The sequence below is a fragment of the Lonchura striata genome, chromosome 3, assembly GCF_046129695.1.
Source record: "Lonchura striata isolate bLonStr1 chromosome 3, bLonStr1.mat, whole genome shotgun sequence".
In the NCBI taxonomy this organism is placed as follows: Eukaryota; Metazoa; Chordata; class Aves; order Passeriformes; family Estrildidae; genus Lonchura; species Lonchura striata.
Genome location: NC_134605.1, coordinates 112,054,884 through 112,081,176, shown reverse-complemented (window position 1 = coordinate 112,081,176; position 26,293 = coordinate 112,054,884). Strand labels below are relative to the sequence as shown.

Below are 26,293 nucleotides of genomic sequence, written 5' to 3'. Positions count from 1 at the left end.
CCTGGCAGTGAGGTGGGCTGTGACTTCCCTTCCCCTGAACCACAAAATGAAATACTTAGCAAATGGATTTGGGGCTGGGAGGAACCTCTCAAACCCTTTCCACAGGTGCAGGAGTGGTGGTGTGTGCCTGTTCCCCGCTGCAGGCTGGTGTGGGATCCATTACTGACCTATTTGCTGGTACTTTTAGCATCTGCCTGGGATTAGTTCAGCCAGCTGATCCCCAGTTCCATGCTATAATGGTGTCTCTTTAAGCACGGGTTAGATGATTGGATACTGATTTTGGAGTCTGGCCTTGCAAATACAGCTCGTTAATTGAAGCTGAGCTCGCTGGCAAAGCTGCCTTTTAAAGTTCTGCTGTCTGTGCTCCCCACAAGATTCCAGCCTCTGCTTTCTCATTGACTGCAGCCTGCCTGCAGCTCCTCTGCCAAGCAGTGGCTGCTGGCCTGCACATTTGTCACCTGTGGCCACTCCTCTGGCTGTGAGGGGCTCTTTGCTCATCACACCGAGAGTTTTCCTAATTGGAAGTGAGCGCTGAAGGGGCTGCGTTCATTGCTCGAGCTCTTTGGTGAGTGTGCGTTTCAGGCAGCTGCAGTGAGCTTCAACAGCTTCGTCTGTCATGATCAGACAGAGCTCTAGATAATCTAGCAAATCTCTTGATTATGAGGGTGGAAAATAATATGCTTTGATTTACAGATGTTGCTGCACAAAAAGTGCTTCTGTGAATTCTCTGAATGGCGGTATCTGGGTACTTTTGGCATCCTCAGTCTTTGAGTGCATCCATTTTCTGAACATATCCTGAATTCTGCACACTTCTTTGGACATAGACATGGACAGCTGTTTTACACACAAGCAGATAATTAATTATTTTTCAGTAGCCAAGTTCAGGGTCAAGGGGCCTTGAAGTTTACAGTAAAAAAGACAAAGGATGGTGGAGGCTGTTGCCTTATGGCCGGTTATAGCCAGGTTGTAAACAGCAAGGAGGACAAAGCATATTTTTCATTAATCCTCAGAACACCTTTTCCTTTTCTCCAGGGAGTTGTAGACAAACGTGAGAGCATTTTCTACAGTCCCTACCACTCTGAGCAGGATTTCTGATGCAGCAAGCACAGAGGTCTCCAGAGGTGTGCAGCTGTGGAGGAGCTGCACCAGCAGCAGGAGCATTGCAGGTGTTTCTGAAGAGGTTTGGAGTATTTTCTCCTTTTGGGCACACCAGCTCTCTTGGTTATGGACTGACTGACAGATCTGCAGAAGATGAAGTGTTTTCACAACCCCTGGAGGCTGTGGTAAATGGAAGAAAGAGCTCCTGTGGTGTCTCCTGGCTGTGTGGCAGAGCAGTTTGGGAAGTGCTCAGATTAAATCTGAGCTTGGTTCTTGTTTGTGGGGTTTAGTCGTAATCTTGGTTTGCTGTGCAGCCTCACTGTGCTTTCTGTGGGACAGGGAAGAGGAGATGTTGGGAGGATAGAAATACTCTTGTTTTGGTTGGAAGAGCTCCTGAATTTATGGTGTCTGAAGGTGAGGCCAGCATTCGTGTGAGAGACATTTAGGTTGGGACTTTTTTCTATAGATCTGGTCGGTGATCAAATTATTTCATTTTTTTCCCCTTCTTTCTCAAGGTCTGCTTTATAACCAGCACCTTTGTGTAGCACAGTTCATTTTGTCCTGAGCAGATCTTGAAGCAATCTGATTTTCTGTGCTCCAGCAGTGCCTGCTGCTCATGTTGGCTGCAGAGAGAGCTGGTCCAGCTGGTTCAGGTTTTTTGGCAATCTCTTGTGACCAGCATTACTGAGTGAAACTGGCCAAACTTGGCTGCTGCGTGGGTTTGTACAAACTCCTCAGAGTTGCAACTTCCTCCTGCTTGGAAGAAATAAGAGGTGATGTGGCCACTGGATCTGATTGTACCCCGGGGTAGCAGGTATGAGGTTTGGAGAGTATCCCTGGCCATTTTAGTGAGAGGCATTTTGGAGTGGTTCAGATATCAAGGAAGAAAGCTGAAGGGCTTTGTTTCACTCTCCTGACCCTGGGAATATTGGCCAGTTTATCAGCTGGGATCCATCTGCAAGGGAAAGGTCCAGCTGGATGGAATGATGTCCTGGTAGGAAAGGAGGGAATGAGACAGTGTGTGGCTCTTTTTCCCACTGATTTTTGTATCTCTGATCAGATGTGCAGTGGTGGAGGAAATCTCACTGAAAACGACCACAGAGCTTTCTGTTTTAACTCCCTAACTTGAGCCTGGATCATACAAAGCAAACCTTCCGAGCCTGTGAAGGGGTTTTTGTGGAGGAATAAAGCTCATTGTCAGCTGCCGGTGTTCAGACCCTTGGGAAATTGTGACCATTGTCTGGGCTATTATTGCTTAATAAAAGCTTTGCATTTCCTCATTCAGGGCCTTGAAAATCTGGTTCTGTGCTTTTAAAAATAACTCAGCGTGAGCCACAATTGGGAGCATTCACAGAGGAAATTCTTCAGCCATTTAAAACAAAGTGAGGGGAGGGAAAAAAAAAAAAGCTCTCCTTAAAGTGCTTTTACTTATCCGTGAAGAGTGACTGTGTCAGCCTGCTTCTGCTATCTGGATGGAGCACAGAGGCTCTGCTCCTGCTTCCAGCCTTCCAGGATTTTGGGTCCAGTGCTATCCCAGCTGGGGAACATGGGCTGGGCACAGATGAATCCTCGTGGGATGTTGGACTTCTTGTGGATGAGCACCTCTGGACCCACAGTCACTGGTGGGGTTAATCCTCTCTGTGCTTGATGCAAAAAAGGCAAGGAAATGATTTTCTTCCTTTTTGTATCAGAGGTCACACCAACCAGAAAAGGTCATTTCAGGTAAATTGAAATGTGGCTGAAGGATGTGCAGGATTTTGGGCACCCACTCTGCAGGCTCTGTGGGGAAGGGGCAGAGGAGAGGGTGCTGTGGGCTCTGAGGTGTTCATCACCCCAAAATTTGCTTCCCTGTAGTTTTTGCTCTCCTGATTTGTGCTGGGAAATTATTACCCAGCACAGAAACCCTGAACTATTTTGCAGATCTGCTTTGGAGGCTTGTTTCTTTCCCTCTGTGTGTTCTTGGGTTTATTTTCCTTCTGGTGTGGAAGTAATTATGTTACTTGTTTCTTAAGTTCTGGCTCCGACTAAGAGGAGGAATGTACCCAGGTTTTTTTTATGTTGTGGTGGTGTTTTGTTTTGGTTTTTTTTCCAGTGTAGTTTTTGCTGTTAAAATATTCCGGACAGGAGTTGCTGCCCACGTAGAGCACAGAAATGTGTGTTTAGTGGTTGCAAGACATGCTTGCTCTGGGTGTGCCTCCTTGTTTTGTTCAGTGCCAGTCTCTGCCCGCATGATTGGCCATCGTTTATCATCGCCATCAAGCTGGGGAGATATAATTTACATTAGTAATTAGTGCTTTGTGCAGGCCAGAATTGGCTCCACTGGCTCTTGATTTCCTAGCAAGTTTTCTCTTTTGAGCTGTGTGTCAAGATAGAGACCAGGGTTGCCAAAGACACTTGATAGTGAAGAAGCCGACAGCTGAGATATTATCTGGGTTTTTATTTGTGATTGGAAATGAATTAACAGCAGAAAATGCCTCTTCCATGCCTCAGTTTCTCCACCAAAAACTGGAGGTTTGCCTGAGTGTGTTCATCAGCAGGAATTACTCTGCTCCCTCTTTCTGTCTCCTGGAGCAGCTGTGATCTGCACAGGGATGTGTGGGGACAAGACACAGCCCTGCAGTAGCTGAATTCTGTCACACCGTTGTGTAGTTCGGCGTTGCTTGAAATTTTATAGGTCATGTGCACCATTAAAATGATTTCCATGCCTGTGTTTGGAGATCTGCTGTGCCCACTTTCGTTTATATCCACATGAATGATCCAGGGCCATATGTTAAGAATATAACTGCTTTTAATTTATTATTTTTTTAATCTGCTGGTGTCTAAATACATCTAATAAAAATGCAGAGTGGGGCTCTTTAATGAGGCGTAAGTCAATCCTGGCCCTCTTTTTTAATTAGACAAAACTACCTCACACACTTGCTTCTTTTTGTGTGGACTTCTGCTTTGCATTTCTACACATTCATCATAGCATGAAGCCTCTGACAAAAGGAAATAAGAATAGACTGTTTAAGAGACCGTTTTGCTGTGCATAAACCTGAACCTTTGCAAAGGGGAAAAATCCTGGGCTTCAGCGAGTGAAGTCATGGGCTGTGCATGAGGCTGTGTGATGACAGAAAGGAGAAATAAAAATTATAGTGCTGAGTAAGTTTAGTGTAGTTGTGAATTGTACAGCAAAGAACAGAAGCTCTTAGGGAGGGAAACATTTCCAGTTTTGCTCCTTGCCTTTGCAAAATCACAAAATTCAAGCGATGGTTGGAAGTTTTTTGCCACCAAAACTTAATTTTGCTGGCACCCAGCTTGCTGGCTAAGGCAGTGGTGAAGGCCGTGAGCAGCAGCATTTGGGTGGAGGCTGGGGATGTGTGGCTGACTCTGATTTTGCTGCTCACGGGGGTCCTGTGGGTTTGACAGCTGAAGTCAGAGCACGGCTGTGAAATCAAACTGCTCACACGTGGTTGTAGCTGGGTGTGAAACCCTCAGTGGTTCTGGCAGTGACAGCGGGTCCAGAGTGGGGGGAAAAAAAGGAGATGTGCTTGGTTTGGAAGGGCCCCATCCTTTTCTCATTGCTCATGGGTTGGTCCTGCAGGGTTGGTGTGGTGACAAGGCCCAGGTTGGGGTCCCAGTCTCCTTTTGCTAGAGAGGACCCAAAACTTGCCTCACCAGGTTTATGGAGGAAGGGAAGGAGGAGAAGGGAGCCTTAGCAACTCCCAGGTTGTGATCCAGGACTAAAAGCCAGAGGTTTTGTGTATAGAACAATAGATCTGTGAGACAGAACATGAAGAAGATGCTGATGAGTTTTCTGAAATGCTGGCCCACGAGAAAAGTTTCTGAGAGAAGGTAGTCAGGGCTGTGGTTTTTAATTTGATGACCTCTTTCCACAGGCACTCGAACTTTCAGATCTAGCAAGGCTTTGCATAACAGGAGGTGCTTTGTTGACAGTCTGCACATTCACTCGTAGACACAGGGGCACAATGATAAATTATTTAATTATAGATACCCAGAGAAGGAAACCAGGCACCCGCTGGGCTGCGTTGTCCGTCTGCTTTCCCACTTGGCATGGTTTCTTGCTGGCTGATTCCCAAAATCCAGCTGTTTGCAGCAGTGGTCTCGCAGTCATTAATGCTAATTAGCGAGGTTCTGCTCTGTGAGTGTTCCTGCACACACACAAAGTGCTCAGCTCCTCACCCGTGTAACGAGCCCCATTGTTAATTAGCAGCATCCCTCCAAGGGCTTGTGCTCCTCTTGGGAATGGGAGTTTGGTGTGGAGCTGCCTGTGGTAGGTGGAGCAAGTCCCTGCCGAGACTCACCTGCAGACCCTGCCATAGTTGAGTCGTCAGCTTTTTGCCCTTTGTTTTAATCTCAGCTTTTCCTCTGTGCATTCTCCTTGCTAAGCAGCACGGTTGCTAAGGTTAGTCCTTTTCAGGTTTGCCATTAGAACCTTGTTTTAATCAGTGCTGACAAAATCCTGGCTGGATCTGTGCTCCAGGTTGGGGTCAGATTTAAGCGTTCTTCCAAAAGCTTTGATGCTACAGGAACGTGGTGCTCCTTGTGCTGACAACAGTTTTGTGTCTCTGCCTCTTAATAACCATGCTGTAGTAACACCTTCTTCCTTGGTTTGCAAAACAGCTCCATTCCAAAAAGAAATTTCCTCCTGAAAATGTGGAAGTGCAGTTTGTTCTTGGCAAATCCAACTGGGGCTTTATTATGGCTCTGATTTAATGCCCGTGGTGATGGAATGCTCTCTTTGGTGGGGGAAGCATCTCTGAGAGGTAATTCTCTCTACACAAGAACATTCCCCTCCTATTTTTTTTAACACCAAAGGCAATAGAAGGGAAGAAGCTGTTAAATAATATGACTATAAATGAGAACCAAATTATACTTTAATTTTTATGTATGTTCAAGATAGAAAAGCAGTGTGAGATCGGGAGGTCTTTCCAGAAGAGGAGAGTTGTTCTTAAATATCTCTGCTTTGTCCCTAGGTTTATGTGTTCAGTATCATCCAGAAAACTCTTGGTTTTGCATTTGATTGTAATTTGCATTTAGATTGGCTGCCTGAAGGGAGTCTCTTGCGAGGGGAGATGGGGCTGTGTGGCTCCAGTCTCTTGCAGATCTGGCTGGAAGTAATGGCATTTACATAAAAACCATTAGCTCTGTTATTGATAAACATGAAAGGCATCCATTTCATTTAATTTTTTGATGAAGAGCTTTTAATATAAGCACACAATAGCACTGAGGTAGTACCATCCCTCTGTACTGACCTCTTGTTTTAAGGGCAAGCTTTGATTGGGGTTTTGTTGGTGGAGAGATGGGAAGTTATTTCTATTCCAATTTACTGGAGTAGCCAGTTGTTGTGCTACATTGTGGGGAATTATTTAATGCTCGTTTTAAGAGGTATCTCTATTAATTGAACGGGGATTTAATGTCTCCCCAAAGCACAGTTGGTCTGTGTGTGATGTATGCTAACAACGTACGGCCACCAATTCTATGGATAATCTTTTCCTTAATCAAAATGGGTTTAAGCAGAACTTCGGTGGCACCTCATTAAAGGGATAAAGTGTGTTGAAACAACAAATGTATTAAAGAGAACTTCTTTGGTGCACTCCAGATCAGAGCCCGTGTAACCCTTCAGCACCGTGTCTGCATAAACATTTGTTCCCTTGTGTGTGTAATGGTGCTTTGGGGATCAGGACGTGTCACAAAGAGCTGTGATTCACTGCCACTGGAGTAACTGGCTCTCATGTATAAATACTTTGTTTTTCTCCTGGGCTGGCTCAGGTCTGACCTCAACAGCCTCCAAAGGCAGCCGGTGCTGCAGTTGTTTTCAAGCATCACAGCATTTGCTTGAGAGACCTTGCTGAGAGCTTTGCAAGGTGCTTTGAGTTCTTGACCTCTGCGCTGGGGAGGTGAGCTTGTCTGTTTTGCATTGATCACCTGGCCTACTTCTTGATTTAAAATTAGTTGAAGTTTTTTTTGGGTCACTTTATCTATATTTAGAGCTCTTTTTCCTCTCTAACAGGTTCCAGACAGATGAGTAGAGAGCTGGCTGCAGAAGAGGGACAGGTTCCAGTTTGTCAGCTGCTCACCGTATACAGTGAGTACCTTCATTTTTCAGAAGTAAAACTTTCTGAAGTGCCTGATGTCAGCCTCAAATTGCCTCCACTGGGGCACAGCATTAAGCCTGCATGCTTGGACAGTGTTTTCCTAAAAGTACAAGCTTCCTTGGCTTAACTCTTGTTTTGGGAGAAGTGTGCTCCAGCTCCTTTTATCTGAAGTGGTAAATTGTGTCCTCATCCCACCTCCAGTAGTGGCAGAGCAGAGAATTGCTGCGGTTCCCTCTGGTACCTGCTCGGGGCTGTGGAGAAGCAACACTGAAGGTCTAAAGGCATCCCCTGAGGCTTCCTTGCTGCAGGGTCAGGAGTGGAAATGCTCCCCAGAGCTATTCCAGCCTTGTTGGAGCTGTTGGAACCGAGTGAGGAGGGTGGATGAGGGACCTGCCACAGCACATGCCGGGGTTGCTCATAAATGAGTGCTATGAAATCAGCTGAATGAGGCTTGGCTGGACTGGTGGGCGGAAAAGAGCAGGAAAAAAACAGTGGAAAGCATTGTCCACTTCATGGTAAGGATGGCAGGTTTGCCCTGAAAGTGGAGGAGAAAATCTTTATTTCATGGGGAATTTTTACACGTTAAAATGTCTTGCATGCGTGTTAATGGGCTGTAATAATGAGCCTGTGCTTTATGAGGTGTCTGCAAACATCTTAGAACTCACAACTGTGAGGGAGTAAATACTTGAGCTAGTAAATACTGAGTAATTGGAATGTCTTGGCCCATGTGCTGCAGTGGTGTGGCCAGACTGAAATAGGGAATTGCCTGATACAGGTGTCTGAAAGCCAGGAGGATTCTCGAGCACAGGCTGTAAAATTCAGGTCAGTGTGGGAGCTGCAGTAATTGAATTTATTGTGACAGTCCTAGCAGGTGATTCCCTAAGGATAACGTGGGATGATGAATCTTGAAACTGAAAGTGTTTGTTAACAAAAGTCAAGGATGAAATAATGCATTTGGGGACTGGGTTGTGTCATCAGGTTGGTGTGGCTGTAGCCAGGGAGCAGGGCAGAGGATTCCTGTGCTTCTGGGAAAGAAGGAAAGAAAGGCAAACTTATTAGTGCCTTCCTCATTTCTCCCATATCCAGCCACTCCATGCAGGATGTCCTGGGCTCAGGAATATTCAATCCTGTGTATTACAGCATTTCTTGTTGTGCTTCTGGATCCAGGACATCCTTGTGCCCTGCCAAACACAGCAGGGATTCCCCTCAGCTGAAACACAGCTCCTGTGAAAAATTCCACAGTGAAACAAAACTGGGAATAGACATGAGGGCACCTGAAGGACGAACGGTGCCACCGTGCCAAGGTCCTCATCGACAGCTCTAATCCCAGCGTGTGCTCTGAGCCAGATCTGCTGACTTGAGGAGCTGGAATCAGTCAATACCATTGAATTCTCCTTCTCTTTGCATATCTTAAGGAGCAGGAAGTCTCAGGCTGGCAGCTGTGCAGTCTGCACAAGGCCAGGGGCTGCACAGGCTTCCCCCAGGACATCAACATTTATTACACTGCTGCGGTGTGCAGCACTGACCTTCAGGAGCCCTTCTGGGTTAGAGGGCCTGGTGGCTGGAGGAATGAATGCAGGAGACAAGGATTTCAGGTTTGGAGTTCTTTTCAGGGTGGAAGACTGTGATTAAAGCAGGGAGTATGGATTTGGGTCAGTAGGAGATAGCTGAGGGAAGGGCTGTTTTTGGCAGGGAGCTGGGATAGAGGAGATGCTGGAAACTGTGATTGCCATGGAGCAGAATGGGAAAATAACCTGTTTCAAGGGACTCCTTTTTTCGGGATTTGTGGTATTGATGATTTTGAGATTGTAGAAGGTTTCTGTTTTTCAGCCCTGCCGCCAAAGAAGAAGTTATAAATTGTTCCTGTTGGTTTTTAAGGTTGTTTATTCTGTTTATCTCTAACATGTTCTGCTGCCCTGCCCAGCTCTGTCCTGCAGGGCAGCGTGTGGGGCTCTGCCCTCAGTGGGATGTTACAAACATTAAATACCAGAAACTCCCTGGGCTGGATTTACAATAACGTGCCAATATCTGTCACCTACGTTGGACAGTGTGTCCCCAGCCTGAACCAACAGAAAAATGCCAACACCACAGTGAGACATGGAGGGCATGAAGAAGGAGAAAAAGGACAAGACACACTTAATTTTTTCTCTCTTGTCCCCGTTGGACCCCTTATCTAGAATCCTAAAATTTTATTTTTGCACCCGTGCTACACTTAATTATTACTTATATCAAACACTTAGAGCTTGTAATTCATCCTGTAAGATTGAAAACTCTTTTCCATGGCCAGAGATCACAGACAGTGTCTCTGGGGGCTCTGTCCAGGGGGGTTTCTGACCCCTGCCAGGGTCCCAGACCTTCCAGGGCAGCCAGAGGGAAGCTCTGGGCTCCAACAGGGAAACAGTCTGCGATTGCCATGGAGCAGAATGGGAAAATAACCTGTTTCAAGTGATTCCTTAACAAGCCATTCTTATGCAAAACTCTGTCCGTGACACTAAATATCTAAATAACCGGGTTGGGCCTGGGATCTAAAAATACTTTCAAGAGTCTCCTGTTTCAAACAGCCCCTGAGACTTCCTGGCTGGGCAGCGAAGCCAAGCTGTGCAGGAGTTGTGCAGCAGGTCCCTTCCTGTGAGGATGTGGCACCATCCATGTAGCAGCAGCGTGGGTCTGGTGCTTCCTGTGCTTGACACGGGCTCTGTGGCCTCTGCTCACAGCTGCAGGGGAGGAGAGCATTGGGCATGGCAGGGAGGGTTTGTGCTGCCTGTGCCTCCTGCAGGAGCACTGGGAAGTGAGGGGGCTGGAATTCCTGCTGCTGTGCCCCTCAGAAGATGCTGGAGACTTTCACCTGCTTCTTCAAAACAAACACCTGGGCTGTGGGAGGCTGGGTCTGTCCTGTCTCCAGCCATGCCAGCAGGAATGTCCTTCTCCTCCCTTCAGTTTATTCAGCTCTTGTGCTTTCAGCCTCTGTCTGTCCAGGCATTTCAAAGTTTAACTTTGTGTGGTGAACCACTTCCTTTTGGTAACTGCACCTACTGACAGCTCGTGTACTCTAATAAGCTCATATTTGGGGAATTGTCATTTGCATTTGCATAAAATTCTGTACATTCCTACTGTGTCCCCTGTCAGAAGCCTCTTTTCCAGACTAAAATGTCCTAATTTATTAAATGGTCATTACAAAGATGCTTCATGATTTTGGCCACCTTCAATATATTCATTATTGCCAATTTTTGGTAATTTTTTTCTCCTCTTGAGTGCTCTTACTAGAAAATTGAAAGAACCTTTGGGTTCCTGGGGTCCTGTCCTTTTGCTGCAGGAAACCAGGAATTTTGATGCTCCTTGTAATAATAAGCCATAGCCTTGTATTTATTTTTTTTTTCTAAAAAGCAGAGATTTGTGTGTCTAATCTAAAAACTCTATCAGAAAAGCTATGAATAAACCTGATAGCATTCCAGTGCACTTAGCCACTAGAACACCACGTTGTTAACAAGGAGCCCTGGCAGGCTTATGTGGCTTTGTGCTGTCAGCCAGGACATGGGATGCATCTTTGTATCCTGCAGCAATTTTGTGAAACTAAATATCTGCTGGTGTCTCCTGCATCTTCTAAATGAGGACAAGGTGTTAAACCCTCTCCCCCTCTGTGTTGGTTAAGAAATTATATCCAAATTGAGAATCGGTCTTATTTAGATAAATATAAATCAGCCATCAAACAGGTTCTGGTTCTGCAAGGGCAGGGCCTGGCTCTCCATCTCCTCTGCTTTGCATAAATATTGATTTTATTAGTGACTTCCAAAAAGTAGAGGTGGGATACGATGTGATTGAAGTGTTGGCAGTCCCAGGGCTGCAGGCTGATGTGCCTGGGGCTGACAGCTCTGTGGTTTTGTCTCTCTGCCCTGACTCAGAGCCGTGGCTTTTGTGCTGCCCCGAGGTGAGTCAGGGCTCCCACAGGGGTGATTAAAGCCCTGCCCTGTGGGCAGCCTGGGCAACTTGGGCCCCTGCTCAGCTGAGAACTCTTGGATGTTTTCCTCAGCGCTGAATCACAGCCCCCTGGACCATCCAGAACAGTTTTCCCCAGCGTTTGGGTTTATCTTCCACATCTCCACTGTTCTTTCCACCACTGTGCTTTTCTTCTCTCCTCTCTGCTGCCTTCCTGCCTTTAACCCCAAATTGTTGCCAGCTCTGTGCTCCACTCTGGCTTCTGTTCTGCACAGGGAGGCCAAAGGACCAAGTCCTTGTGGCAGTTCTCTCCTAAAGCAGCCCACTGGTGCAGCACAATCAGTTCATTGCACAGATTTGTCAGAAAAGCACCAAAAGCTCCCCAAAGCCTCACCTGGCCTGCCAAGATGTGTCACCTGTGCCTCGACCAGTCCTGAACCCAGCTGGGGATTCCTCCTGGACAGGGGATGCCACGAGGAGGAGAGAGGGAGAGAAATACATCCAGAAACCATAGGCTGATTTTCTATCACTCCTCAGGGCGTTCCATCCTTCACCTTCATGGTGAAGGATGGAGGTTTTTAATTTTCCTTCCCTTCATATATATATATATATATACATGTATATATATAAACCCCATCAATTTATATTAATGGTCCTTCCTCATTCTTCTTTTATTCTCGTGTATGTGAAGTTGCACTCAGCCAGCCTGCCAGCCCACAGCCAGCCTGCAATAATAATTTCAGCTGTAGTTTAGTAAGGTAGTAAATTGAGAGTAATTTTTAATCTGCTTGGGAGAAAAACAGCTTAATTGGCTGTTTCTCCTGGTGGTTCCAGCATTATTTTTGGCCTTTGAGGGTGTAAATGGAGCAGACATTGATCTCCCTGAATGAGGGGTCAGCTCTTCCTGGACAGCACTGGAACACTGCATCTATTTATTTCTATTTTACCTTTTTTTAGTACATTGCCTGAATAATACAGCCAGTGTGGAAAGGGCCTGTAAAATGGTAAAATGCTGAGTTGTGTGGTGGAATTTTGCTCTGCCCGAGTAAATCCCTGTGATGAGAGACTCCATGTAGGGGAGACCTCCTGGATTAGCTTGGAGCAAGGGAAGGTTTGGAGACCTCCCCGGGATCCCTGCGGTGGTGCAGCCACGCTGGGGAAATGGAGCTGGGAGAATCCAGCTCGTGCCATCACCCAGGGGACTTTTCCATTTAATTCCATTTAATGCAGCCGTTGAGGCTGGGACCAGAGGCTGCGTGGGACAATGTGTGCTGGGGGAGCTGGAACAGGCTGCCTTTGTGGCACATCACAAAGCCAGCAGTATGTGCTGGAGTGCTCCTGCTTGCTGAGCCCGGAATGTCAGCCTGGCTTCTCTTCTCCTCCCTTCCTGCCAGGAGCTGCTTCAGATCTGGGCAGAATAAGTCACTGTTTGTGTGTTTATTTCATTTCTGCTCACACTTCTTGGATCACACAGGGGGTTGGAGGGAAGGAGCTCAAGTGAGGTGAAAGCCACCAGGTTGCTGTGAGATCCTCCACGGTGTGTTAGTGCAGGACTGCAATTCTCCAGGCCTCTTCTTGCTCCCTGCCAGGAGGGAGGTGGAGGTCAGGTAAGTGACAGGCTAAGAGGAAACAGCCTCAGGTTGTGCCAGTGGAGGTTAAGTTTGGATATTAGGAAAAATTTCTTCATGGAAAGGGTTGTCAAGCATTGGAATGGGCTGCCCAGGCCAGTGGTGGAATCACCATCCCTGGAAACATTCCCAAAATGTGTGGATGTGGCACTTGAGGACCTGGTGAACATGGTGGTTCTGGGTTGATGGTTGGATTTTTGTGATTTTCCAACCTTAGTGACTCCCTGATTCTTCTTCTCTTGGGTCTTGCTGTTTCTTTTCACTGTTAAATAACAAAGCTCAGCCACCCCATGGAACGGGATGAGCTTTGAGGTCATTTCCAACCCAACCCATTCTGTGAACTTGTGGCTTCATTTATTCAACAGCAGATCCTGAAGGCCCTCTCTGGAATTAATTTCAGTTTATCTGACCTCAGACACCTGGGAAGGGAACAGTGCTGGGACGAGAGCCCTGCAAGGAACAAAGCCTGAGAACAGATGAAAACTTCTTTGTGATATAAAAATGTTGCAGTAATTATTTAGTATAATAAAACTATTTCAAAGTGGTTAAAAATTTATTTAAAGGACTCTCCAGGAGGTTTGCATTGCTGTAGCAGTGACTGGGAAGTGAGAAACAATGGCAATAGCACAAGTTTAATTCTGTGAGTGAACTCTAGAGACAGCTGGGTGTAATTCCACATCTCCTCAGCCTTGATAAAAACTTGGTAACTTCTGCTGTGGGTAAAAGTGCATTAGCTCACATTGTCAGGTGAAGCTTTTTCTGCACTGAAGGTTCACCTGGCAGTTCAGAGGGAGGCCCTTGGGAATAATTGTGGGAAGCACAAGTGAAATCCTCCCTGCTTTTGTGTGAGTAAGGAAATTCCCAGCACAACTCCATCACAGAGGCCCCCGATATGAGAAGGATTTACTTTGTGAATTGTTCTGTCATCACTCAGCAGGATAATTGACTTCTGATTAGGGAGAAAATCTAGCTGCAGGTTGGTGTTTGAGGTTCTGAAGTCCTCTTGAAAAGGCAGAACTCCTCCTCAAGCAGTGACGGCTCTCCCGAGAACAGGATGCTGGAGATTCCATTATACAGGCATTGATGTAACAGCTGTTCCTGTTTGAACAACTTTATTTCTTCCTCCTCCTGTTGCAAATGAAAGGAAGAGTGGGAATCAGTGTTGTTGTTTGTTCAGAATTAATAACAAGGTTATTAAATTTCTCACTGGCAGAGATGTTTTTGTCACGTGCTTCCTGCACTCCGTGGCTCTCAGACGTGCTGCTCTCTGCGTGTTTTTGGCTGATGACTGGAGGATTTTTACTCCTTCTGTTCCCAGCTCCCAAGTGACTCAGGAGCTAAAAGCAAGCCAAGATCTGTGCCTCCCACAGGCAGCAGAAAGGCTGATGTGGAAGTCACGGGCATCTTGCTGTGAAGATGATGCTTAAAATTTTAGAAGAGGAATTCTTGTTGGTCCAGAGTAGTGAGCAAGGGGGGGCAGCTTCACCTCACCAGAGAGACTCCTGGGCAGAGCAGGTTTCACTTCTGCCTTTCAGGCAGGCTTCAGCTTGGACCTGCATTAGGGAGTGCTGCAAAAAAATCTACCTGGAATTTAAGAATATCCTGAGCTGGAAGGGACTCACAAGAATCAGAGTCCGACTCCTGGCCCTGCAGAGACACCCCGGGAGTCCCACCCTGTGCCTGAGAGCGCTGTCCAAATGCTCCCGGAGCTCTGGCAGCTCTTGCTTTGCATGGTGGTATTTGAAAAAAGCAGGGGGAAGATTTTGGAAGCTGGTGCTGTATCTGTGATGGGATCAGGGTCGTTGCACAGTGCCTCAGCCCTCTGTACCAGTGGCCAGTGAAAGCACTTCTAGAGGAGAGATTTAACCTGGGAGGGGTGGAAGGGGATTACAATGCACTGAAACTGCCCCTAAGGAAAGGCAAGGAGGATTTACTTCTTCCCTTTTCCCTCCTGTGTGGGTCTGCCTGAACTCTCTGCTTCATCCTGCTGGTCCAGCTGCTGCCTTTCCCTGTGGACAGATTTAGAGTCCTTCTAATTCCGTCTGGAGCGCTCACCGTGAGGCATCGCAGAGCCGATGGATGCCTTTGAGGAGGGAAGGGAGCCTTTGTCAGGTCTCCAGGGAGCTAATTTATACAGATCCTCTTGGCTTCACTGGCCAAGTGTGTCTTTGTTTCCATGTGCTTCTGCCTCTGAGATGGAATCCGAAGAGCAAGGCCAAGTGTCAGGCTGCTGCTGGTGGCGGGGCTGCAGCTGCACAGCTCATCCTTTAAGGAGGGAAAACTGCCAACATTTTTGGGCTGAATTGGCTGTCTCAGCCTTTCTGGTCAAAGTTGGCTTTTGTTGTTTCAAAGTTGTGGATTTTGTCAACCTTTAACCTTTAGACTAAAGCACTTTTTAATAATGAGTTTATTTTATCAGAGATATAAGCAGGAGATAGAAGATGTGTGGGAAAACAGTGATCTTGCCCTTGCCATCTCAGGTATCACTGATACATTACCGTCTGCTGATTTTTATTTCTATACAGTAAAAAACCCATTAATGTTTAAAGAAGTGTTAAAGCTTCATTTTTTCCCAAGCCATGATTACAAAAGGATAAAAAAATTGAGACAGAAATTGACTACTTGCTGTTGAACAGTGAGCTCAGCCTAATAATGAAAATTAAAAGTTTTTAGATGTCTGCCTTGAACGGTCTCTCCAGAAACTTTTTAAAGCGGAGTTCAGCCTGAATGGGAAAGCTTTTAAAAAATCTGTTGGAAATCCCAAATCAGCAGGGGGTAGATGGAAATACCAACAGGAGAAAACAACTTCTGCACAGTCTGAATTTGTTTTTGGAGAGGTTTTCCCTTCTCCAGAGAAGGAGAAAATGCAGAGTGGCAGAGAAGTGCCTGGTGAAACCCAATGCCACTGCTGGGGCTCCTGATGGTTTTTCCTGCCCAAATGAAGGCCCCTGTTTTTTTTCTTTGCCTCTGTTCATTTTATTCAGGGTAAGTGTTCCCATTATCCGGTGCATGTGAAAGGCTCCTGGTCGCTGCCTGAGCTGGATAATAAGGGAGTAAGCCAAGAGCAGCCTAATTTATAACTTGTGAAGTGATTCTCTTCAGAGCACTAATGAGCAGTGACCCAAGCACAGGTAAATTATCTGTAGGGTTTTTTTTTCCCCCCCTTTCCTCTTAAATCTCTGCTCATTTCTCTCCACAGGCAACCTGTCTTTCACCACCATTAGTGTTGTCTCAGTTTTTGTCTGCATTCCAAAGTTGAACCACTTTATCCACAATTGATGTGTGCTCCTGTAGGGTGGAGAGCTCAACGCTGGTATAAAAGCATTTATAATAGCATGGCTCATTCTTGTGCTGGAGAGAAATAATGGACATGGGATATAGCTTTAGAGTTAGAAAGCTCTCTAAATTTAGAGTGTGGCCGTGCATTGTAGTCGAACTGATCTCATGGCAAGCTGGTGATGCAAGGGAAGGTTTTGCTCCCAGCCTTGTGCTCCCACTGATCTTTTTGCACTGATACAAATCCAGTTCCTTCCCTCTCAGTCCATTTTCCTTCCAGCCTAATTCCCTGATTCAGGTGGGAAGTTGGGGAGGAGATCCCTCTTTTCAGCAGCACCAGGCCATGAGATCAGCCGAGCAGCAGCACAAAACCACAATCCTAAAGGAAGCCTCTCGTGCCAGGAGCGCGTCACTGTTTGAAAGGTGTTCCAAATAACTCCCTGCTGGCACTGTGGGGCAAAAGGCAGGGTTTTCCTACTGCTTGGTTGTCCTGAGTAAAGTTACTCCTCCTGGAAGGAGCTGTCTTTGCTGGCAGTCCCCTAAAGAATGCAGAGAATTGTGGGCAGGCCATTCGTGTGGCACATGCTCTGTGATGTTCTGCGTGCTACAGCCAGCTTGAAAAATAATTAAAACCCCAATGTTTTGCTGGTTTTTTGATGGATGTTGATGGATACTTAATGGAGCTCGTTGGCAGTAAACACTCCTTCCCTGGGGATCTTTCCAGAGTCATTAGATCTGGTGAGGGATAATTTGGAATAGTCTCCTGGAACGTTTGCTGGACATGGGAGCTGCAAAGAGAGGCCCTGTCAGGCATCCCTGAGCAGCTGCAGGGTGATAACAGAGGTGAAGGACCAGCAGAGGGGTTCCTGAAAATATTAATTACTGATTCTGTAAATAAGAAATACAGATAATGCCGTGGTGGTGGTGAAAAAAACCCAACCTTTAAGGACAGTGTTGGTCCCCCAAAGGAAAATTATAAAAGGCCACAAGCAGTGACTGAGAATTACAAAGTGGCTTTTAGTCGGAGTTGTGCAGGTTCCAAACATTACTTTGGGTGGGGAAAAAAGGGAATTAGTTCAACAGCTGCTGGGCTCTTTCTGGGCCATTTCAGAGAGGGCTTTGAGTTGGTGACTGCAGCAGGTTGTACTTGATGTAGGAGGTTTTGAGCTCGTTTATACCCAGTGTCAAATTCCAAGCTACCAAGTGCTGCTTGTTTTGTGTGTGGTGTTTGCTTCCCCCAGGAGAGGGTGAGCACAGGTGGGGACATTGATCTCTAGAAGGTCACAACAACAGCTGCAAGGTGGCCTTTGCAAAATGCTTCACATGCAAAGGGTTGTGCTGCAAAAATTCTCTGCTTTCTGCTCAGCTGGGGCTTTCTTTTGCTAAACGTTCTCTTTCAAGAAGGATTTAAATGTGATTTCCAGATGTTAATGTGATAGTGGGTTTAATGCTGTATTTTGAGGGAACAGCCTTTGCTGAATGTAACCTTGGGCAAAGTTTAAAACGAGCAACCAAAAAAGCAAAAAGGGAAGTGATAAAGAGCTGGCAGCCATACAAATGTGGATTTGTGTGAGAAGGCCAGAAATGTGCTGGGTCTCTTCTTGGAAAATGTGGGATAACAAGGCCTGGCCTCTGCCCCTTTCCTGGAGACCCTTGCTCCTCCTGCAGCCTCGAATGCTGAGCCTCACACCTCTCCTGAGAGCTTGGAGCAGGGCTGCTCACGTGGCAGAGAGCAGCAGATCAGAACCAGTCCAAACCCTTCAAATGTCGGTGGGAAAAACCCCAGACCAGCAACCAGGAAAGGTCAGTGCAGTCGCCTTGCATTGCAGCATTTGTTAAAAAACACAGGAATAGTTCCCAGCTGGAATTGCCCTAATTCCAGCCTTGTCATCGAGATGAAGTGGACTGCAAATGCATTTCTGTGGGAATTGCTCCGGATGCAGAGCATCTTTAATAATGTCTCAATATCTGCCTCACTGTGTGCAGTTCTAATAGAACCAGAAGCCAAGGGCACAGATGGAATTATGAGCCAAAATAATACTTTGACTTGGTTGCTAAAAAAACCACACTAAAACATTATTTTAATGCCTGTCCTGAGTGAGCACAGTGGAGAAACAACTGAGCTGGAGGGCAAAGAATCACAGAATATCCTGAATTGGAAGGGATTCAAAGGACCATGGAGTCCAGCTCCTGGCCCTGCACAGACACCCCAACAATCCCACCCTGTGCATCCCTGAGAGCGTTATCCAAACACTGCTGGAGCTTTGGGAACATCAGCATTCCCTGGGGAGCTGTTCCAGCCTCCAGGGAAGAACCTTTTCCTGCTGTCTCTGCATGGGAAGAGCAGGAGCTGGGTCTGGCTGGTGGAGTGAGCCTGGGAAGGGTCGCAGAGGGGGGACCTGGATGCAGCAGCAAACATCTGCTGCCTCTGCCCCCAGTTTGTCTCCTGGCTGTGCCACGTGTCAGCGGCACAGCTGATGCTGGAATTGCACAACCTGCTTCCCTGGGGAGGTTTCAGGTTTTCCCTGGGTGTTTGGAGCTTCCTGGACCTTGGATTAGCAGTGAGGAAATGGTGGCACCTCTGTGGGGCAGTGACAAAGCCGAGTTAGTGGCGATGGCCCCTTTGCTGTGGCACATACCAGCCTGGTTTGGCAAGCCAGACTTTTGAGCTCCTAAAGTTCCTGCGATCATGCAAGCTCCCAAGAAAGCCAGCTGAGGCACTGCATTAGCCAAGGAAAAGCTTCTCAGCTCCCGTGCTTGCTCTGAATGCAGCTTACAGCCCTGGACAGTCTCCTGTGAGCTGATGGGTGGTGGTGAATTGTGTGCTGTGCCCTGTGGGTTACACTGTAAACATAAATGGAATATAAATCCAGATTATAAAACCATTACACACTGTGTGTGTAATCAGAGCCTGCCTTTGGGTGTGAGCTCTGCAGGAGGGACTCTGTCCCACAGCGTTTCTGCTGGATAGGGATCTGCAACACCCTTTGAAAGTCCTCCACTTACTCCTGGGTTTCCTTTCCAAATGCATCCCTAAATGTATTTCCAACTGAAATATATCCTAAATCAGCTGCTTCAGGGGTTTGGGTTGTTATTTTTAAACAGGAAGGAACTCCAAATATGCTTATTTTCATGTTCAGATCACAGGCATCGGCCACCACTGTGTATTTTGATGTTTTAGTTCACATGTGTGTTTATGCATTTTCTTCCTGACCTTGCAGATGTTCTCAGCTACTCTTTTATAGATCTGACAGACTGACCCTTCCCCTCTTAAACACCAAATGTTCCATGTCAATTTAGCAAATAATGGAGTGGTTTTCTTCTGAGGAAAAGCTCTTCTTTCCAGGGCACAGTGGTACTCCTGCCCTGCCAGTGTGGGTGCCTCAAATACTTTGTGCCTCTTCTGTCTTTTTTGGTAATGATTTCACTGCTTCTTTTTATTTCCACTGGTTCTGCCTGCTTTAACTCACTGTTTTGGCTTAAATTGGCACTATTACTGTTTTATCCTGTTGGAGAATGGTGTGTTATGGAATAAGAAGCTTGTTTGGAATGGTTGGAGCAGCTACAAGGAGTGGCTGAGGTCCCTGGGCTTGTCCAGCCTGGAGAAGAGGAGGCTGAGGGAGACTCATCAGCTCTGATCTCTGCTCCCTGTGACAGGGACAGGACCCAGGAACAGCCTGGGCTGTGTCAGGTTTGGGTTGGATATCAGGGAAAGGTTCTTCCCCAGAGGGTGCTGAGGGTTCCCAGGGAATGGTGACATTCCCAAGGCTGCCCGATCGGACAGCGCTCCCAGGGATGCACAGGGGCATTATCTGTGCAGGGCCAGGAGGTGGATCAATGATCCTTATGAATCCCTTCCAACTCAAGGTGTTCCATGATTTTAAACCTGGGAAAAGCTGTCAGCTTTGGAGGGGAAAACCAAAGGTGGAATTGGTTTGGGTTTTTTCTTTTGCAGCTCACCAAGGGTCGCTGTTGTTTTCGAGCTCATTTGTAGTGCCCATGTTCGTCTCAGAGTTTGGTTTTTCTGCAGAGCCAAAGCTTCTGTTGTGGCAGTAGTCAGGGAGAAGTGAGGAGGATCAGCCCCATCCTGGCTGTGCTGGACGAGGAAGGTTAATTTGTGTTTTTAATGCTGTATCTATGGGGCACTTCCTAAGTGCAAAGAGCAGCTTTAACCTTAAGTTAAAAGCGCCGGAGATATTCATTCCCCTCTCTGCAAAATATGGATAAATACTTCTTGATCTGCCAGAAAGGGGCTGTGTGGGTTTAATTAACATTTGCAAAGTGCTTGTGGATAACATCTTTCATCTGAGCCTCTGAAGCGAAATATTCTCGGCATCCTTGCTCAGCAGCGCAATTATTCCTCCAGCTGTCGTGAGCTGTGCCAACAAAAACTACTCTGCTGTCATCAAGGGATTGTTGATGCCTTGTGACTTGTTTGGATTTTGATACTCTCTTCCCCCTACTCCTTCTTGCCACACAATTGCTTTGTAAAATACAGTGTGTTCTTCAGATCTGGGGAGGAGAATAAACCTGTTCCTTTCCTCCACAAACTTATTTGTGCCTCGTGTTATATTCTTGCTTGTAGCTCTTTTTCTGGTCTGTGCCCTTGGAGTAGAAGTATTTTTTTTTTCTCAATTCTTAAAATACTTTTGGTCTTTTTTTTGGGTTTTTTTTGTATCTCTTTTTAAAGCACTGCCATAATTTATTAAATACCAGTCACTCCAGAGAGGTCTGCTGGCCCATGCACTGTCATTTCTTATTTCAAGGTGGATGTGAAAAACCAGATTAATTCCTTCATTCCCTGGGCTCGAGTTCTCCCCAAGTTCCCACTCACAGCATTTGGGGAGTTAAAACTTCCAGCTTTTGTTCTCTCAAATTCTGCTTTTATTGCTAACAATGCTTTGTGAAATCCTCTTAAAAATCAATATTTCTCAAATCTACTTTTAAAGGAACTCTTGTGTGCGTGTGTAGTCTCCAAGGCAGTAATATTACCCCTAAGAATTTATAAATTAAATAGTTCCAGGTCCTAGCCAGGTTGAGGCTCAGCCTTTCTGCAAAACCAGAAGCACATCTGAGCCCCTCCAGTCTATCACTCAGGTAACTATGGCCATTACTGTTATTTCTCTGAGGATTCATTAATCTTGACTTAAACAGCATATGACATTTAAAGTTTATTTTTTTATATATATATCCTTGAAGGAAGCACAAACTATCATTTGAAATCTTGGAACCTCTAAGCTCATAATTATCTGTGGGAATGAAGACTACAAAGAAATTACTTCAAGAGCAGCTGTGTACAGCCTCTTTCATCAACCTGTGTGTTAAAGCTGGCTCTGTTTGCTTTAGCATTTAAACCCTTGCTCCTGTTTGCCCTTCACGTGGAATAAAGCTGTGGGAGAAGGAGCTGGGGTCTGTCCCACCTTGTGCTGCTCCTTTGGGAAGGGAGCTGCTTCTTAGTGACATTCTGCTGTTCTTGGCAAGGCTTTTAGAGGCAGAAAAATGAAACGCAGCACCAGAATTCTTCTTCCCCTCTTGGAATTCCAGGTCATAAATCGCAGAGCGCGCAGCGAAATGTGGTTATTCTCTGCCTGCTGCTCTTGCTTGAGGGGTTTGATGCTCCAAATTGAAATTAATAGCCCTGGTTCCCACTGAGGGTGGGGGGAGTTGTGACTTCCCAAAGATTTGTGTCCGTGCTTGTCAGTGTGAACTCCATTACGGGAGAAGGGATGTCTGACTCCCACGTCAAACATAGCAAGTTTTCATCTTCCCAGATGAGAGTTCTGAATTCTGCCAAGTGTGTCAATGGTGGTTTTAAAAATCATAAATCTGACCACGGTGCATGCAGGGACTGGGATGTGGTGGGTGAGTACAGCAGGAGCTGGGATGAGATCCACCACTGCCTCCCGTGCTTTGGGCTTGAGGGGGAATGGAAAATCTTTGAGTGAGTGATGACTTAACCAACACCTTTGATTAAAAACTGAGATGAGCCCATCTGAGCACCTTGATAATCATTCACTCTTTATGCAGCTTGTGGCAGCACCTTTCCTGCTGTGTCCTTTGGGTGTCCAAGAGGGGCATTCCCAGCTCATTCCTCTCAGCTGGGGGAGGTTTTCTAGTTATCTTTTTGGCTAAAAAGCTTTTGATGTTTTCTTGAGAAATGGCAGGAAATGTTGTCTGGTGTTTGGAAGTCAGTTTTGCTTCCCTGTCTGTTTTGGAAGGGTTGGGTTTTCCCTTCCTCTTTCCTGTCTGAGGCCTGTGGCAGTGCAGGTGTGTCCCGAGGCAACTTGGATTTTCATGCCCAGCAACCCGGGGTGAGGAATCACAGAAACCTGGAATGGTTTGGGTTGGAAGGGACCCTAAAGCCCATCCAGTGCCACCCCCTGCCATGGGCAGGGACACCTTCCACTATCCCAGGTTGCTCCAAGCCCTGTCCAGCCTGGCCTTGGGCACTTCCAGGGGCACTCTGAAGACAAGTGGCTGTGAGGAGAGAAGAGGAAAAAAAAGCAAACAGAGCAACTCTTTGAGCAGAGCTCGTTTCTGTAACCCTGAGCTCTGGTTAGGAGCAGCTCTGTGCCCTAACAACCCTCACAGCTACGGGTGAGTGGAGCAGGATGAGCATCCAGGGAAGTGACTGAGTCCTGTCCCTGGGCTGGGAACCAAACTGCTTCTCCAGCCTGTGTCATCCTGTGCTTTTATTGCTGAAGGATGGGGCTCCTACTCCCTCTCCTATGGGACCTTTTGATGTTCCAGCAGGGCTTCATCACCTGAAGAAAGCTCAGGACGGCATCTGTGAGGCTGCAATGCTGTCACAGAAGCACAGCCTGGTGTGCCATTGGCAGATAGCTCCTCTCTCTCCAAGCACCCCCAGCCATCAGCGCGTGTTCCTTTTTTAGCTGCTCTTCACTCTGGGGCTCTTCTGTTCCTGGAGCAGAGGTGATCAACAAGCGAGTTTGTCGTTATTTGTTTCCTTACACATTCCTTAATTGCAGCACTTGAGGGATTTTCCCTTTCTCTCCCTCTTGTTCAGTTTGTCTCATCGTAAGCCTTTTTTGGGGGCTGGATTTAATTGGTGAGCTGTGTCTCAGGAACTTCAGCTGGTCTTCAGCCATCCCTCACTTTAAAAGTGGAAATCCACTCCTAATGTCAGACCTCTTCACTATCTGCCTGTCCCAGGGGCCTTTTCTCTTTTTTTTTTTTTTGAGCAAACTGGCATTTCTGAAGCTGGCTGAGTTATTCCCCCCACCTCTGGGCCATTTTTTTCCCTGAACTGCTATGATTGATTCCATCCTTTAAACAGTCCTTTTCACTTAGCAGAGTCAACACAGTAAAACAGACTTGGAAAACAGATTTGTTATTCCTTAATATTTCAAACTCCCCAGCCTCCCATTTTTACTTTATTTGAACAGAAGCCCCTGGAAATCTTTTGTTGGAGGTTTTTATCTCGTTTGATGGCTGGCTCCGGGCTCCAGCACTCAACACACGTTTAATGGCCTTAAGCACCATGTAATGCTTCCCATTCCCAGGATCTGTGAGCCTTAGCTCAACACCCTCAGCTCTGGAAATGCAGATTAATAACCTCTGGGAGGTTAATTGTTAAAAAATGGTTATTGACAAAAAGAGCAGCATCACACTTGGGTCTGAGAGCAGAAAGTTGGGCTGAGGGCGCTGGGAGGTTCATGGCTCATCTGCGTTTGGATGCACAGGCAAATTAGCAAATTAAATCAGAATTCAGCTTCTCAGGTCCAATTGTTTGAAGTTTATGAAGTTTAGTTGTTGCTCTGAATGAAATTTGCCTGAAGGTTTGTCTTAATTTACTTCCAGAGGTAAATTTAAGGTAATTGGAAAGAAGGTCACTTCTGCAAATAGAGGTTTTGTATTGTTGGACTAATTGACTTGGATTAATATCCTTTTACTTAAAAATAGAGTAATTTTCACTAAGTGAAGTCAGAGCTGGGGTAGGACCCAAGGATTCTTGCTGTTTTCAAAGGGATTCTGATTTACTTTGATTTATTCCCCATTTCTGTGGTGGCTGGGCCCTGAGAGTTTGGCACTGACCCTGGGCTCGTGTGTGTTGTGCACAGCAAATCCAGCCCCACACCAAGGAAGATCTTTCCCTGTGAAATAAAATGCCTTGAGTCCTGCAGAGCAGTTTTAATTGAAAATTTATTTTAAAGCAAGCAGTGTTTTTTCCTGGCACAGTAAAGTAGTAAAGAAGAAAAGCTCCCTGGATGCTTGTAGGAAATTTCAGTTTTTGTCTTTAATTTTATTCTTTCTGAAATCTGTAATGAAAACAACATTTCCATGCAATGTAATGGTTTTAAAGACAGTCCAAAATGAAAGCTTGGGCAGCTCATGGATCTGTTTTCCTATGGAAAATGCTTCTTCCTTGTGGATGCAGTAAAGGCTGAAAAATCTTGCTTACAATTTGATTCTCAGATTTCAGTGCAAGTCTGCTTTAAACCTCTTGAATCTACGCACATAATTCATCCTTCCTGGCAAAAGCTTTGGTGCTGATTTTCTTTGTAAAATCAATAAACAGAGATAAAGAGGGAAAAGAAATGCTGAGATCTTGGAGCGAAGGGGTCTGCTGCTGCTTTTGCAGGTACTTGGCAGAAATGAAATTTAAGGCAATTTCCTCATCTCAAGCTGCTGTTCTTTTTGTAGGTATTGACTTTTAAATCTTGTTCCTTCTCCAGTTTCCTGCAAGGAGAGGAACACTTGCACTGAGCTGAACTCGAGCAGATGGTGTTGGAAAAGTGTGAGCAGGAGAGAGGGACCTGCCACTGCTCTCAAGCACAGATTAAACACAATTTCTCTCTGTGAAAGCCCCTCTTAACATCAAACCGTGGCTATTTTACCTTGAGTATCATCCTTTCCACTTGAATTACAGCACTGCAGTTTAATTGTAATAAATTACCAAGTTTAAATGTGATGACTGTTTCCAAAGCTTGGATTTTTGCCTGCCTGATATTTGGATATGGATAGCTCTGATTGGCATCAGGAATTACTGTCTTGGCATTGAATTCGGCACAGTGGGTAATCATAAAATCCCAGACTGGTTTGGGGTGGAAGGAACCTTAAAATTTATCCTGCCCAGGTTGTTCCAAGCTCCATCCAGCCTGGCCTCGGACACTTCCAGGGATCCAGGGAAAGCCACAGCTTCTCTGGGCACCCTGTGCCAGGGCCTCCCCACCCTCACAGCCAGGAATTCCTTCCCAATATCCCACTGAGATCTACCCTCTCTCAGCCCAGAGCCTTTCCCCCTTGTCCTGTCACTCCATGCCTTTGCAAAATGTGCTTTTCCAGCTCTCCTGTAAGGCCCCCTTGGTTATCTGCACTGATAAGGGATGGGCATTGTGCTGGTTCTTAGCACTGCTTCAGTCTTGTGTTGGTTTCAGAGAGGTTTGGGGAAGAAGAAAAGCATTGGCTTCATTTCTTTATTTCTTTCTTTAAGCCAGAAGGGTTTTTTTGGGCTCACTAGAAGCCCAAATCTGCTTCCCATGGAGCTGAGGCGTCTCAGGGTGATGCTGGAATATTCAGTGCAGGGAGAGCTCGGAGTGTTGAGGTGCTGAAAGAGGGAGATTGCTCAGATATTTTTACAGGGTGAAGTGTTGGAGTCACTGATGGTGGCTCCTGGCAGGACCTTTGCCAGAGCCACTTCCCATCCTCTCTTCCGAGGATCTGGTGTGTTCCTGCTCAGAGCTCCATGAGCAGGGCCACTGGAGGGTTTTCCCCAAAGAAACATTTACCTGCTCATTGCCTGTGGGAACTCAAAATGTCTCTCAGACATTTTTAGAGGTTCCAGGCCTTGGTCAGAAGCATTCTAGACCCTGGCAGACAACTGAAAAACAGCTGTGATTTTGAGTTTGAGCCATGGAATGAATTACCAACTTTGGAGGTGGAACGAGCAGTCACAAAAGGTTAGATAGTATAGTAAAAGTAGTTACATAGTAGAGGGGAAATTTTTTTAGTACTGTACAGGGGGGTTTTAACACATGTACAGGGGGGTTTTCACTTTGTACATGGGGGTCAGAAGTTCTAAGATGGAGGAAAGTGGGCTGATCCTGTTCTTCCTCCTTCTTCTTCCTTACCTCCATGTTCTTGGTGATGTTGGCACTCACAGATTGGTTTAGAGTAGAAAAACACTTGGCAACGTAGGTAGTAGGTATTGGGGAATAATTGTAAACGTGTTATACGTAATATATCTTATAAAAGATAGCAGCAGCCCTGGGCGGGGGGAGAGACGAAGAAGACAGCAGA

At 46.2% G+C, this 26,293-nt stretch overlaps 1 protein-coding gene across 2 annotated transcripts in view; it reads left to right on the top strand.

The window, feature by feature from the left end:
• The window catches only part of EXTL3 (exostosin like glycosyltransferase 3), a 140,752-nt gene that overhangs the window by 36,352 nt on the left and 78,107 nt on the right, over window positions 1–26,293 (top strand). For both annotated transcript variants that reach the window (XM_077782483.1, XM_031504476.2), the window contains exon 2: window positions 7,112–7,186. The gene's annotated coding sequence lies outside the window, so the exon portion shown is untranslated. The remainder of the gene's footprint in view (window positions 1–7,111; window positions 7,187–26,293) is intronic.